Below are 15,673 nucleotides of genomic sequence, written 5' to 3'. Positions count from 1 at the left end.
CAGAAAGAAAAAAGGAAATGTGCAAAGAGAGACACAGGACGAGACAACCAAAGAGACAAACAGAGACAGAAAGCCAAGACGGAAGATTTTGAGAGTCAAAGGGCTGAGCTGAGAAACCCAAAGAGACAGGGACAGAGACTGCAGGAAACAGGGAGATGGTGAGATGAAGAGGGACACTAGAAGAGTCTTCCTGGTGGACAGAGATCCACAGGGGAGATACGAGTCAGAGACAGCAGGGGACAAATGAAGAATCAGAAATTGAGACTAAGACTTGGAAGTAGGGGACGAGGGACAAAGAGAAAGAGCCTAGGGGAGGCCGGGGAGAGGGCAGAGACCAGGAGAGTGACAAGTGGGTCTAGGGGAGCACCAGCGGGGAGAGAGCAAGTAGGGAAAACTAGAACAGCAGGGGATGGGGAGGGAGGGAGGGAGGAGGGCAGTGTCCACTCTGTGAGCATCACCCCTGTGCCAGGCACATTAAGGCAGGGAGGGAGAGGAAGGAGAGGGGGACTGAGCAGGAAGGGACCCCAGCCAAGGGAAGGTGGGCTCTGGGTCTGGGGAGGGCACGTGGCTCTGGCCCCAAGTCAGAGGGGGGGGCGCTGCGCTGCAGGGGAGGGGGGGAGGATGGGGCTTTGAGTGGTACCCAGAGCTGACGGGTTTGTGGGAGGGAGGAGGAGGAGCATCGCGGAGTCTTGGCTCAGAGGCTGCAGCTGCCCGAGGACGCTTTGTTACCTACCCTGCTGCTGCCCCACACGGACTGCGTGGGCACACGGGTGACATGTGTGTGAGAGAAACACGAGAATCACCGACTGCCCACGTGTACAGAGAAGGCTCCAGGGACCTACACTGAAAGCGCGGAACAGAAATAAATACAGGAAACACCTACCCCGCGGGCGTACAAAGTAAGTACACGGGACATGTGCAGCGCATAACAGACTTGGAACTACCTCCTCAGCCCTGTACTGGGCAGCCTCTTGGGACCCACACTGTGTGCACAACACAGGTAAATGCGAGAAATACCTATCCCGTGTGCATACAAAGTAGGTACAGAGACTAAGGCAGTACATGCATGAGCCGAGGAACCACTTAATACCCCCTATACGGAGCAGGGCCCCAGAGTCCACACTGCTTGTGTACAACACAAAGCAATACAGGAAATGCCTGCCCCACCTGCACACAAACTAGGCACACAGGACCCATACATCATGAACATAAGGGACATGGAACCACATAACAAGCGGCTTCCCAGGATCCACACTGTGCGTACACAGCATAAATAAATGCAGGAAGTACCCTATGGCTTGTGTCTATAAAGTAGGCACACACCTAATATTAGGACCTAAGGGGTATGAATATGACAGACACCCATGAGCAGGTTCTGGAGACCCGCAAAGTGCATACTACACAAGTAAATATAACAAATACCCACCTTGTTTGGATGAAAAGGCTCAGGGGTTCCACTAATAAGGACAAACTCAAAAGGGGTGTGTATAATAACTATAGAGGAACAACCCACCTTGGAAGAACCAAGAAGGAACAGTGGGCCCTGCCATGAGCTCCCCGTTGTGTGTGCACGGACACCTTGATGCCTGTTAAAAGGGAAGCTCCAGGCAGGGACTAGGGCCAAGGGATATTCTGTTCTCTACCCCACCCCGAAACCCATAAAGGACCCACACGTGGTGGGAGCTTCTCCCCTCCAAGAATGAGCAAGTAGGCAATAACTACATGTATGGTGAGCACACACTACACACTCAAGTACCAGTGTGAATGATCCCAAAACGTTGATTGGATACATACATGCAAAATCCTTATCAGATGTTTAGTGGACAGTATGCTGAGCAGTGATGGCCCGCTGCTGATATATGAAAGGTGTCTTTTAATTTTTTTTTTAATTTTTTTTTATTTATTTATGATAGTCACAGAGAGAGAGAGAGAGAGGCAGAGACACAGGCAGAGGGAGAAGCAGGCTCCATGCACCGGGAGCCCGACGTGGGATTCGATCCCGGGTCTCCAGGATCGCACCCTGGGCCAAAGGCAGGCACTAAACCACTGCGCCACCCAGGGATCCCAAGGTGTCTTTTAATTATCCAGAATATCCCCATGAAGCAAAAGCTGATGTCACTCACATAGCACGGGCAGATCCAGGAGGAGTCTCAAGTTAAGCCATGGGGGCAGGTTGCCCTAACTGCTCTCAAGGGCTCCACACGCAGCCCTGAGTCAAGACCATGAGGCTTAAGGTAGCCACCAAGCACACACAAGGACACACAAGGCACATTGCACACAACACGGGGGAAATGCGCATGTTCCCCCTCCTTCTGAAGGAGCCCTAATTCCAGAAGTGCTGGATTCTTGGGAGGAGTGTGCGGGCGTATGAGTCTGAGTGAGGCTGTGTCTGGAGATGGGTGTATAGCTCTTCTTGTGCCAATGAACTTGTGGCCTTAGCTCTCACTCCCTACTCCTTCTGCCCCTTCACATTCCAGAGACTGTGTAAAAATAGCAGTACCTGGTGTACACTAAGTGCAACATGTTGTAAGCTATGGATACTCTTAATCATGCGTGTGCATCTGAATGCACATCTAGATGGAAGCACATGCTCACTAATGCAATGTGTCTGTCCGTGTATCTGTAGCCACCTATCCATGTGAGTGTGGGCGTGTGGACATCTTTGTGTCTGGGTCCCCAGTCTTGCGTCTCCCTTATAAACTGAGGACAGGGATCCCTGGGTGGCGCAGCGGTTTGGCGCCTGCCTTTGGCCCGGGGCGTGATCCTGGAGACCCAGGATCGAGTCCCACATCGGGCTCCCGGTGCATGGAGCCTGCTTCTCCCTCTGCCTGTGTCTCTGCCTCTCTCTCTCTCTGTAACTATCATAAATAAATAAAAATTAAAAAAATAAATAAATAAACTGAGGACAAAGCGGGTAAGATAAAGGAAATGGAGGCACACAAAGGGGGAGGAGCACTCTGGGAGAAGGAGGAGGGTTGTGGATAGGAAGAGGGAAAGAGGAAAAGACCCAGCAATGGAATGGGGCCAAGGGAAGGAGGAAAGGAGCTTCAAGGATGGAAGCAGTGGGAGAGGGTAGAGGAGGAAGGAGAAACAGTGGGCTGGGAGAAAGGAAGGAGGCCGGCAGGAGAAAGGGATGCAAGTGAGACCCACTGGAGAAAGAAGAATACGGAAGAAGGTGCCAAGAAAAGGAAGGGGCCTCAGGATGGAGGGAGGGAGACAAGGGAAGGAAATAAGAGAGAGAGAGAGAGGTTTTTCTGGTCTGCACAAAATTTAGAGATCTCCCCCAAGGGCCTCCTTGAGGGAAGGAGTCTGAGTAGGGGATGAAGGGGAATGGAAGGGAACAGAGGAGATAAAGGAGGAGAAAACATAATGAGGCTCCCCAGAATGGGACAGCCAGCTGCCACCAGCATCCTAAAAGGGGCTCAGGAGACAGGGACCTCAGTGGCCCAGAGAAAGAGGCACACAGAGCATGCCAGGCAGAGGCAGAGGAACATCTGAAAGGAGTGAGTCTCAGAAGAGGTGGGGGGATAGCTGAGCGACCTGCGGACTCAGGGAGGCCAGGGCTCAATGGTGGAGACTTCCAAAGGCCAGAAGAAAGCTGCGGTGGGCAAGAGAGAGGGACAGAAGACCAGGTAGGGGGACAAAGCCTAGCCGGGGCAGAAGAATGAGGACTTGTGGACTGGAAATGGCTGGAGCAGCTGGAGGGCAACCTGAAGGCCATGGGCACCTGGCAGATGAGCCCTGTCGTATGCACATCCAAGATCCAGAGGTTCTCCTAGGTGTGCTCTCTCAGAACATTCGATTCAGTTCCATTTAAGAAAACATCTACTGAGTGCTAGTATGTGCTAGTGCTATGTTGTGAGCTGAAGACACAGGGTGGCCGAGGTACAATGCTGCCCTCACAGAGACCTGGTCTGCGCAGAGACAGTAAACATGCAGTTAGTGAAAGAGGCGGTAACACAGATGGACCCCAGAACAAAGTGAGAGAAGCTGGACGCGGAAGACTACATACTGTAGGATCCCATTTACAGGAAATTCTACCCAGAGCAAAACTATAGCGGCCCAAAAGCAGATCAGTGGTTGGAAGTGCTGGGATTAGGAGGGGACTCGTGGGGTAATGGGCATGTTTTGCATCATACTGTGGTGGTGGTTACATGACAGTGGGGTTGGGGGGGTACTCATCATACACTAAGAACTGGTGAATACTGGATTTAAATTATACTGCAATAAAGCAGACCAAAAATAAGTAAATAAAGAAGCAATTATAAGCCAGAACATTGAGACTCAAGATAGGGAACACTCAGTATTCTGCAGGAGCCAAGAGAAGGTAAAGGGGGCAGTGAGAGAGGGCTTCCAGGAGGAGGTGATGTCTGAGATAAGATCTAAAGGATGGGGGTGAGTGGTGAGGCATTTCCATGGCCATGGCGGTAGGACTTTCATGTGGAAGCAGGTGAGAACTGTAAAAAGTTCGATATATTTTTTTAAGATTTTATTTTTAAGTTATCTCTATACCCGACATGGGCTCAAACTCACAACCCGGAGATGGAGAGTCATATGCTCCACCAGCTAAGCCAGCCAGGAGGCCTGAAAGTTCAGTATGTCTTGGGCATAGAATGCAAAGTGGAACTAATGAGAGTAGAAAAAATCAGAGTCCAAAATACAAAGCCCATGACTTCCGGGGGTACCATGTTGACTAAGCCCCCCCCCCCCCTCTCGGCAGCCCCGCAGGCCCTCCAGAGGGAAATTGCAACACGGGATTGGGGATTGTGAATCTGCCCCTGTGTACCTCACAAAAAGGCCTTCCTTCCCCAGCCCTTCCAGAACTTCTTCTCTATTCCCTTCACATCAGAACGTCCCTCCCCCCTAGTAAACAGCCTCTGCAATGGGTCAGCTCCCTATTCCCTGCCACAGCCCACATCAAGCCCACCAGCTTGCCGGGCCCCAGCAAATCCCTTCAACCTGGATTCCGTGTGGCCACTGCCCCCTGGTGGCTACAGCCACGCATTACTGAGGATCAAGGGCCAGTCCCAAAGCCAGGCCTAGTCTCTTCCCCTCCAGGGCCTAGTCCAGGCCACTCCTATCACTGTCCCCTTCCCCAGACTGCCTCCTTCTTGCTAAATCCAACAGGTGCTTCTCAGTCATAGGACATGCCCTCTCTACAGCACTGGGCACAACTGTTTTTTAAAAATCCTCTTTGCATCTAAGAAAACTCACTCTCAAAAAAAAAAAAAAAGAAAACTCACTCTCTTGGTTCTCCTGCTCTGTCTCAGCTGCTCTCTCTGGGTGAATCTTCCCCTCCCACAATTGTCTTCTCTAAGCTGGTAAACCCAAATATTTCTCCATCTTATCCCTCTCTCCTAAACTTGGGACCCACATATCCAGCCACCTCCTGGAGGTCTCAAAGTCACCTCAAAATCAAAATGTTCAACCTGAACACACTGCCTTCCCCACCATGCCCCACCCCCACCCGATGTGAGTTTCTTCTCTCCCTACTGACCTCTCCATCTGATTCAGCAATCCAGTCAGAAAAATAGCCCCACACTGAGGGGGGCACTTGACAGGATGAGCACTGGGTGTTATGCTAAATGTTGGCTAATTGAACTCCAATTAAAAAATTAAAAGAAAAAAAAGAAAAATAGCCCCAGACTTGGCAGCCTCTTTGTCACGTTCACCTCCATGTCAGACTCAAAATCCCATCCAGTTCATTTACTTTCTTAATATATTTTTAAAGATTTTATTTATTTATTTGAGAGAGAGAGAGAGAGAGCAATAGAAAGCACAAGGAGGGGCAGAGGGAGAGGGAGAAGAGGCTCCCCGCTGAGCAGACAGTCCGATGAGGGGCTCTATCCCAGGACCCCAGGATCATGACCTGAGCTGAAGGCAGAGGTGAGCCACCTAGGTGCCCCCTACCTTCTTAATATTAAGATGAACCACATAAAAATTGCCAACAGTCAACTGGCTTTTTCTTTACAAAACAGCAATTTCATAGATCTCAACCTATTTTTCAAATCTATCTCCTCTTCTCTTCCAGTGACACTTGCCTCAGGTCCTCACTCAGGCCTCCACACCTGATGCACCGGCTTCCTGCCTGGCCTCCCAGCCTCCAGTCCTGCCTTTTCTAGTCCATTCTCCACAACCAGCCACTGGGGCGATCTTTCTACAACATGGCTTTGATGAAATCACTCCCTGCTTCAAACTCTTTCAGGGCTCCCCGTCACCAACAGGATGAAAGCCAAAACCTTCCTTAGCCAGTTTTTCAGGCCCTTCCCAGTATCTGGCTCCCCTCCTGCTCCTCCAGTCAGCACCCACTATGCACTATATACTCCAAACCAGACCACCACCACTTCCTTGAATTGGCTTCCTCTGACCTCCTGCCCTTTGCACATGCAGTTCTCTATAACTGGAATGTCCTTCCCCCTCTTCTCCCTCTGGCTAACTTCAATTCGACTTCAAGAACCGTTTCATAGGGGGTACCTGGGTGGCTCAGTCGGCAGAGCATGCACTCTCGATCTCTGAGTTCAAGCCTCACGTTGGATGTACAGATTACCTTTAAAAAATAAAGCATTTTTAAAAAAAGAACCATTTCATATATCCTAAGCTATCAAAAATCTCCAGTTTATACATTCACGCATTTAATACACACAGCTGGAGTAACCCATATAAGTACGACCTCCATGGAAGGTGCTAGTGATGCCAAGAGGGAGAGAATACGATTCCTGCCCTCAAGAGCTCATGGTCCAGTAGGAGAGACAAGCACATCAATAAATCAAAACAACATGGTGTGCTGGGACACAATACCAGCCTGGGTAAATTTTCTTGAGTTTTAAAGGGGAAGTCGTTCTCCTGAAGTGGGAGGGGCATTAAAATCAGAGAGGACAGTAGAAAGAAAGACATGCATGTGAAGAAGAGCAGGTTGTGGGCAGGCAGGCAGTGAGGTTGCTAACATACAAATTGTGTCAGAAAGATCCTCTGGAAAGGCTGGATGGGGCCCTATCATTAAGCATTTTTTGATCTCAGAGGCCATGGGGGCTTTAATCCAGGGCAGCTCTGTGTTTTTGAGAGGGTCAGAGTGAAGCAAGAAAAACCAGGAAGCTGTTGCAATAACCCAACCAAGAGGAGCTAAAGGCTGATATTGTGACATTATTAGCAACCCAAAGCAGGTGACTGGTTTGACAAACTTTGAGGTAAATCCAGTCAGCAAGGCTTTATGTCTGGATATGAGGGTGAGGGAGAGGGTGGTGTCAAGGGTGATGACCATGTTTCTCACCTGGATGACTGGGTGGACGGAGTGCCATTCATTGAGACAGGAGAAAATATGAGGGAGGCACAGAGCTTACTTGAAGAAGTTCTTTTTGGAATTTTTTTTTTAAGATTTTATTTATTTATTCATGAGAGAGACACAGAGAGAGGCAGAGACATAGGCAGAGGGAAAAGCAGGCTCCCTGTGGGGAGCTCAGTGTGAGACTTCATCCCAGGACCCCAGGATCACGCCCTGAGCCAAAGGCAGATGCTCCACCACTAAGCCACCCAGGCGTCTCCTTTTCGGAACCTCTTATGTCTGAGGTGTGCATGGGACACGCTCTGATCCAGCAGTCTATACTGGCTCTGCAGTGGATATTAGAATATAACATGGAGAGAGTCTGGGCTGAAAGTTTGCACATCATCAGCATACTGGTGAAAGCTAAAATCACGTGGGTAGATGATGTCTCTCAGGAAGAATGTGCAGAAGGAGAAGAGCTATGGGTCAAGAAAGGAGCTTGGGGAAGAGCCACATTTCAAAGATGTACAGAGGAAGAGGAGTCCCTATATGGACCAGAGAAGAAGCTGTCAGGGAGGAAGAAGAACGATGACTAAGCTAGGTCATGGAAGCTATGGTAGGCAGCCCTAAGAGGCACCCAGTGACCCCTGCCTCGGGGGTCTTGTGTGGTCTCTTCCCCATAAGTGTGGGCTGGACCTAGACACTCACTTCTCATGAAGAGAATACAGCAGAAGTGATGGCTTGTCACTTCCAAGATTAGATTATAAGAAGACTACAACTTCTGTACATGCTCGCACGTCTTTTTCCCCTTCTCTCTCTCTCCTTCCCATCCCTGATCCCTCTGTTGGATCACCCACCCTGGGGAAACTCTTGCCTGCTATATCCCCCACACACACAACCCGAGCCTTCAGACCCTTCAGACGAGATCACAAGCCCTCAGCTAAACCGCTCATGAATTCCTGACTCGAAGAAACTATGAAATAATAAATGTCTGCTGTTCTGAAATGCTAAGTTTTGCAAATCAATTTGTTATGCACAAGCCAGGAAGGAAAGATTGTCTTTTGTTTTTTCCTTTTTTTAAAAAATATTTTATTTATTTATTTATGAGAGACACAGAGACACAGGCACAGGGAGAAACAGGCTCCCTGAGGGAAGCCCGATGTGGGACTCAATCCTGGGATCACGCCCTGAGCTGAAGGCAGACGCTCAACCACTGAGCCACTCAGGTGTCCCAGGAGGAAAGATTTTCAAGAGAGAGGTACTGGTCAATGGAGTCAAAAACTGCAGACAAAGACTGAAAAATGTCCTTGGATTTGGCAAGAGAAGGTCACCAACAAGCTTAGTGCAAATGGTTTCAGTGAGTTGAGGCTCAGATGGGAGATGAAGGCTGGGTCTGGTGAGCAGGAGTGCTCTGCACCGCAGACATCCATTGTTTCTGCCTGCCCAGCATCCGTTTCCCCCTCGTCTATGATAGCTCCCTGATTTTTCTCTGAGTAACCACCCCTGGCCTACCAGATACAATTCCATGAGACTGTCCAACAGGGTGCCCAGCTGTCCACAGGCCAAGGGGAGGCCACATGGCTCAAGCCACACCAATCAGAGGCTCTCCCTGGAATTTGAATCGTGAGCTTATGTGACCTGCCGCTGGAACCTGGTTGGAGCTGATCCAGACGGCAGCCAGGGCCCAGAGGAGACTGTTATTCCTTCTTGCTGTCTCCATCCCTGCCATGCCCCTGGTTCAAATCCTTTTGGAAGCCGGGCTCTTCAGACCCTCCCTCCATCTGTGTGCCACCCTCATTTCCTTCTAATCAATTCTTTTCTTGCTTAAGTTTGCAAGTCAGTCTCTGTTGCTTGCAGTCAAAGAACCCTAACTCATACATGTTCTTGCCAGAATTTTGGATGAGGGGCACTTAGGTGGCTCAGTGGTTGAGCATCGACCTTTGACTCAGGACCCTGGGATCAAGTCCCACATCAGGCTCCCCTTAGGGAGCCTGCTTCTCCCTCTGTCTATGTCTCTGCCTCTGTGTGTGTGTGTCTCTCATGAATAAATAAAATCTTAAATAAAAAGAATTTTGGATGAGATGAGGAGGAAGAAAAAGGACAGGCAACAGAGATAAAAGGAAGTAGAGGCTTTTTGTTAGTTTTTAAGGCAGTAGAAACTTGGACATATTTACAGGCTAAGAGGGAAGAAAGAGAAGGAAGGACCATCGAAACAGAGAAAGGAAGGATGATGGAGTGATGCTCTAGGAGTCACGACGGGCTGGGTGATACATAGGTGGAAAGGCTGGCCTGGAACACAGCCTGGAGAAGTATAGTAAATCTGGGTGTGGATCCCTATAGGTTTGAATAGGAAGCTGAAGGAAATCATGATGGATTCACCTTAATTGTATTTATTGAGACTCAAAGGGTAGTGTCAGAGGATACTTGTGGGAAGGGGTAACAGAGAGAGGCTGCCAAAGAAGTGGGACTACTTTGCCACCATCTTTATCTGTTTTTTTTTTTTTAAGATGTTATTTATTTATTCATGAGAGACACAGAGAGAGAGAGAGGCAGGGACACAGGCAGAGAGAGAAGCAGTCTCCATGCAGGGAGCCCGATGTGGGACTCGATCCAGGGACTCCAGGATCATGCCCTAGGCCAAAGGCAGGCACTCAGCCACTGAGCCACCAGGGTATCCCAGCCACCTTCCTTCTCTGAGCCAGTCTCAACCACCTGAACTGAGGCTAGGGCTATGCTGCCAGATGAGGCAGATGGCCCCCTGTAAGGCAATCAACAGTGTGCTGGTCATTTTCCCTTTGTCCTTCCAGGTCCACCCCCACCCTTCTCTACCCATATGGATAGCATGCCCCAGGTTCCTGTGCCCTCTGACATCTACCTGGGATCTCCACAGAAGCACCAGCAGGATGTTAGAGTCGGAAAAGAAAGCACTGTTGTAGATATTTCTCCTCCTACTCCCAGCTCTGTGTCAGTACCGTGGTTCTGGCAGTGGCTGTACCTTTCACAACTTCAGCCCCTCTCGGGCATGTTCCACAGCTCTCACTGGGCTCCAGTAGTACCGTTTCCTCTCCTCACCCCTGCAGACCTAAGGGTGGTCACAGCTTCCTGCTGCTTTCACCTCCCTTGTTGGCTCCCTCAACCCTGCCCACACCTCTGCAAATAGTTCCTTCATTAAATTATCTTCAAAATCCCAGCTGTGATGCCCTGTTTCCTGCTGGGACCCTGACTATTAGAGAGCTAGTGAGAAAGATCAGATAGTCTCATATGAGGCTCTGGCTGGGCAGGGAAGGGAGAGAAGCCAGAAGGGGTCCGGCCAACTGGCCCCAAACAGAGAGATCAGGGGAGTGGAGCTCTCTGTGAGTTAATCTACAGGTGTGATGGCAGTGGGGGCCTGGGAGCCTGGAAGGCAGGTGCTGGGATCAGAGTGCAAGATACTGGATTTCAAGCTTGGAAAACAGTAATGGGTTGTGGTTAAAATCAAGGCTTTTTTTGTTTTGTTTTAATTTTTTTTTTTAAGTAGTTTCCACACGCAGCGTGGGGCCTGAACTTACAACCCTGAGATCAAGAGTCACATGTTCTACCTACTGAGCCAGCCAGGCCCCCCTAAAACCTAGGCTTTTTAATTTGGGATCCAGAGAATCCTGTGTTAGCATCCTTGCCTGCCACTTCACTATGCGTCAGCCAGGGAAGTGACTTCACCTTCCTTACTATGCATCCTCACCTTTAAAATGAGGCTCCTAATACCAACCTTGCTGGTTTTTGTGAGGGGTAAACACATGTAAACCATTTGGCACTATGCCTGCCATGTAGTATGAATGCTCAGCAAATGTTCACTATGTGTACTGCACTTCTGAGTAATGACTTAGTCCAAGGTGTGGTCACGGGAATGAATGGCTGGTTTGGGAGGAAGTTTCAGCAGAGATGAGGTGGAAAGAGGCCAAGAGGTAAGATAATTGGAAGGATGAGTTATCACAGGGAGGTTAAATATTCCAGGGGGATCGTGGCATGGGGTAGACATGCAGTCTGTGAGGAGGTGCCAGAGTCTTCAGGAATGAGGGCAAGCAACCAGAGTCAACAGATGTCAATGAGGAAGTGGCACAGTGGTAGAACCTTTAGACATAAGCCTCAAGGAAGCCCGAGTTCCGTGAAGCCAGATTAGACTCAGTATGTGCCTCATCTGACCTCCCACAGTGACTTGTGTGTCCTCTTGAGACGCCCACAGTGATCATGTCCCCCAGTAAGCCAGAGCTGTCAAGAGAGGGATTGGATCTGACCCATCCTGTAGTAGCTAGAACAGAAGTATACATTGTTAAACGATTGTTGAATGACAGGAGAGGGGTTCAGGAAAGAGCACAGTTCTGGATGACATTTAGCAAAGTGGCAGGGCCAGGACGCTAACGCAGGACTCTCTAGGTCGCAAATTAAAAAGCCCTGGTTTTAGGGGCACCTAGGTGACTCAGTGGTTGAGCGTCTGCCTTTGGCTCAGGTTGTGATCCCGGAGTCCTGGGATCAAGACCCGCATCAGGCTCCCTGCAAAAACCTGCTTCTCCCTCTACCTATGTCTCTGCCTCTCTTGCTGTCTGTCATGAATAAGTAAAATCTTAAAATAAAAAAAAATAAAAAGCCCCGGTTTTAACCACAGCCCATTACTGTTTTCTGTGCTCAAAATCCAGTATCTTGCACTCTGATCCCAGCACCTTCCAGGCCCCCAGGCCCCCAGGTCCCCACTGCCATCACACCTATAGATTAACTCACAGAGAGCTCCGCTCCCCTGATCCCTTTGTTTGGGGCCAGTTGGCCAGACCCCTCTTGGCTTCTCTCCCTTCCCTGCCCAGCCAGAGCCTCATATTGGACCATCTTATTTAAGTTTGACTTTGTCCCATTTATCTCTCTGCATTCTCTTTTAATAACCTAGTGCCTTAAAAACACTTCTTATTCAATTTAAACAAATGTTCCCTGAGGGGCGTCAGTTGAGCATCCAACTCCTGAGTTCAGCTCAGGTCATGATCTCAGGGTTGTGAGATGGAGCCCAGAATCGGGTTCTGCATACTCCCCTCTCCCTTTACCCCCACCCATTGCTTGCTCTTTAAAAGAAGAAGAAGAAGGAGAAAGAGAAGAAGAAGAAGGAGAAGAAGAAGAAGAAGAAGAAGAAGAAGAAGAAGAAGAAGCAGAAGCAGAAGAAGAAGAAGAAGAAGAAGAAGAAGAAGAAGAAGAAGAAGAAGAAGAAGAAAGAAAGACAAATGTTCCTGAGATCTCATACATACTGTTCCATCTATCTGGATTACCCTTGCCCATTCTATCCACTCAAAGACTTCTTACTCCTCATTCAGGAGTGAGCAGAAATTAGTCATTAGGGTGAAGAAAAATAAACAACGATACCACACGTTCATCAGACTGGCAAAACTAAAGTGTCTGACAATACCAAGTGTTGATGAGGATGTGTAAAGACAGGATGCAAAGACAATTCTCATTCAGTGCTGGTGGGAGAGTAATCTGGTACAAACACTTTAGAAAAATACTTTGGCAAAAAAAAAAAAAAAAGAAAGAAAAATACTTTGGCAATGTGGCAGGCTGCAAAATGGCCCCCAAAACATATCTTCGGCTCAATCCCCGGAATCCGTGAATGTTATCATGGATGGCAAAAAGACTGCAGATGTGGGGATCCCTGGGTGGCGCAGGGATCCCTGGGTGGCGCAGCGGTTTGGTGCCTGCCTTTGGCCCAGGGCGCGATCCTGGAGACCCGGGATCGAATCCCACATCGGGCTCCCGGTGCATGGAGCCTGCTTCTCCCTCTGCCTATCTGCCTCTCTCTCTCTCTCTCTCTGTGACTATCATAAATAAATAAAAATTAAAAAAAAAAAAAGACTGCAGATGTGGTTAAAGTGAGGATTTTGAGATGAGGAGATTATCTTGATTATTTGAGTGGTCCCTAAATGTCATAACATGTGTCCTTATTAAGAGGGAGGTCAACAGAGATGTGACACAGACAGAAGAGGAGGCAATGTGATCACAGAGGCAGAGATGGGAGGAATGTGGCCACAAGCCAAGGGATGCTGGCAGCCACCAGAAGTTGGAGGAGGCAAAAAACAAATTCTTCCCCAGAGCCTCTGGAGGGAGTGTGGTTCTGCTGACACCTTGATTCTGGCCCAGTGAAAATGATGTTACACTTCTGGCCTCCAGAACTACAGCGAATACATTTCTGTTGTGTTAAGCCATCAGATTTGTGGTTATTTATTACATCGGCCATTGGAAACTAATATTGGTGGTATCTATGAAACCTGAACATACCCACATCCAGCAGTTCTCCTTCCAGGTATATCCCAATAGAAATGTGAGCATTTGCTCACCAAAAACCATGCACGACAACGTTTGCAGCAGCATTACTCATTATAGCCCCAAAGTGGAAATGACTTCTATGTCCATCAACGGTGCGATGCATGAAGTACTTTGTAGGATGGTCATAAAAATGAGTCAACTGCAAACAGACACATAGGGGAACCTCACAAACGCAACACTGAGCAAAAGAAAGCAGACGCAACAGAAGACATATTGTACGATTCCATTTATATCAAGTGCAAGAGAGAAACTTAACTACATCGAGGGACATAAAACAAGCCAAAACGAAACAAAAGCAAAGAATTATTACTGTAAAAGGCGGGATAGTGTTCCTAGCTAGGGGGAGGAAGGGGCAGGTGTGGTCAGGAGGGAGTATATGACAGCCAGGTGGCAGGGGGTGGGGGATGTCTGGGATGCTGGCAATGTATTTCTTAATGTGGGAGGCACAGGTGTTTCACAAACACACTAACACCGCACTTGCACTGTATATCCTTTGTCCGTACTTTTCGGAATGTTGTATTTCACAGTTGAAAGGTATGGTGGTGGCGTTGATTCTAAACAGAATGAACAGGGGTCCGATCCTTGAGGCCTTTCTGGGGCGCTCCACTCAGCGTCCTCTGGGCTCCCGCAGCCTCTGCTAATGATTCAGGTCACCGACCCTCCGGGGCTGCGACCCGCGGTGGCCCTGCGTGGCTGGCCGGCCAGAACAGGAGCTGCGGGCCAGCGCCCGGCCAGAGCGCCGCCAGGGACTCCGGCGGAGGCCTGGGGACAGGTGCGCGGCCACGGGCCTGCCTCACTCTACCACTTCCTAGCGTTACTGTGACTGTGATCGTGGCCAGCCCGTGGGAGCTGATGGCTGCTGAGCAACCGACGGGGGGCGGACTCTGCACCGCCGCCACTTACCTCTGACTCTCCCTAAGGCCTTCAGGCGGGCTGCTCTCTCTGCTGGGAGGCTTCCTCTCGGTCACTCGGTTGAACTCCTACTCATCCTGCAAGAGCCAGATGCGGGCTCCTCTCCTCTGTGAAACCTGCCTTCCTCTGAGCTCCCACAGGCCCCTCCGTCGCCTGGCTGCAGCCTGTCCATGCCCTGCCCCACAGAATCTGTCCCAACTCCTGAAGCTCTTTGATCTCCCCGGCTTGTCCTCATGGCCTGGGTCTGACCCACTTCTGGGCCTCAGGGGTGCGTCGGTCACCGCCGGTGCCGGGCGCGGGCTCTGGCAGGTCCAGGCGAGCTCCACAGCGCGCGCCCACGGAGGCTCTGCAGGCGAGACGTCTCAAGGTTCCCGCCACCGCCGACTCCTGCATGCACTGCGCCTGCGCGGCCCCCGGCGGCCTCGCGGTTAGGCGTCCCTACGCCCGGCACGCGCGTGCCAGCGAGGGGGCGGGCCCCGGCTGAGGAGGGCGGGTGGGAGGAGCCTAGAGGACCGGGCGGGGCGGGGCCTGGGCGGGGCGGGGCGGGGTGCGGACGGGGCCCGTGTCAAGGAACTGACGCGCGGACGGGGCCCGAATCGCTCCCAGCGAGGAGGCGGAGCCATCACTCAAAAGGGGCGGAGAGACAGGCCTCAAAGACTGTGAAGAGGCCAACTGCAGCTCAGCCCAGCGGCTGCAGTACCGGCAGCCGCTCCGACACCCAAGTACGACACCCAAGTACGGAAAGCCCCAAACCTTCCAGAGAAAACCTACTCCCGCCCAGACCCAGGAGAGTCCCCCAGCTGTTGGGAGGAAGGGGCGTGGAAACCTCCCACCTGCCTCCCCAACCTGCGTCCACTAGGGCAGAGAGCTCTGGAGCTCAGCGCTTCTCCATCCCCCAGGCAAGTCACCTCCCTTCTCTGAAGCCCATTTCCTGTCAAAAACGGGGGTAGAATCCCTACTTCACACAGGCTAAGCATCAAATAAATAGATCTTGAGTAGGTGCCCAGGAGACCTCAGCTCCCTCCCGGAGAGGGTGAAGGGCTAGTCTGAAGTCACAGAGCAAATAGACCAGGTCCTGACTCCAGGACAGAACTCAGCCCCCAGACTTGCCACTCTCCCTCTACACCAACACAGGCCAGGCGTCCAGGTTCCCAAGTGTGGGCAGGAGCG

The 15,673-nt window shown here is 50.5% G+C and overlaps 1 protein-coding gene across 1 annotated transcript in view; it reads right to left on the bottom strand.

Annotated features, from left to right (window-relative positions):
* The window catches only part of POU2F2 (POU class 2 homeobox 2), a 91,823-nt gene extending 76,843 nt beyond the window's left edge, over positions 1-14,980 (bottom strand). Inside the window, exon 1 of the mRNA XM_072776282.1 lies at positions 14,495-14,980. The gene's annotated coding sequence lies outside the window, so the exon portion shown is untranslated. The remainder of the gene's footprint in view (positions 1-14,494) is intronic.
* Between the last annotated feature and the right edge of the window lie 693 nt (positions 14,981-15,673).

Source organism: Canis lupus, chromosome 1 (assembly GCF_048164855.1).
Source record: "Canis lupus baileyi chromosome 1, mCanLup2.hap1, whole genome shotgun sequence".
NCBI classification, from domain to species: Eukaryota; Metazoa; Chordata; class Mammalia; order Carnivora; family Canidae; genus Canis; species Canis lupus.
This window is presented reverse-complemented; position numbering and strand designations above follow the sequence as displayed.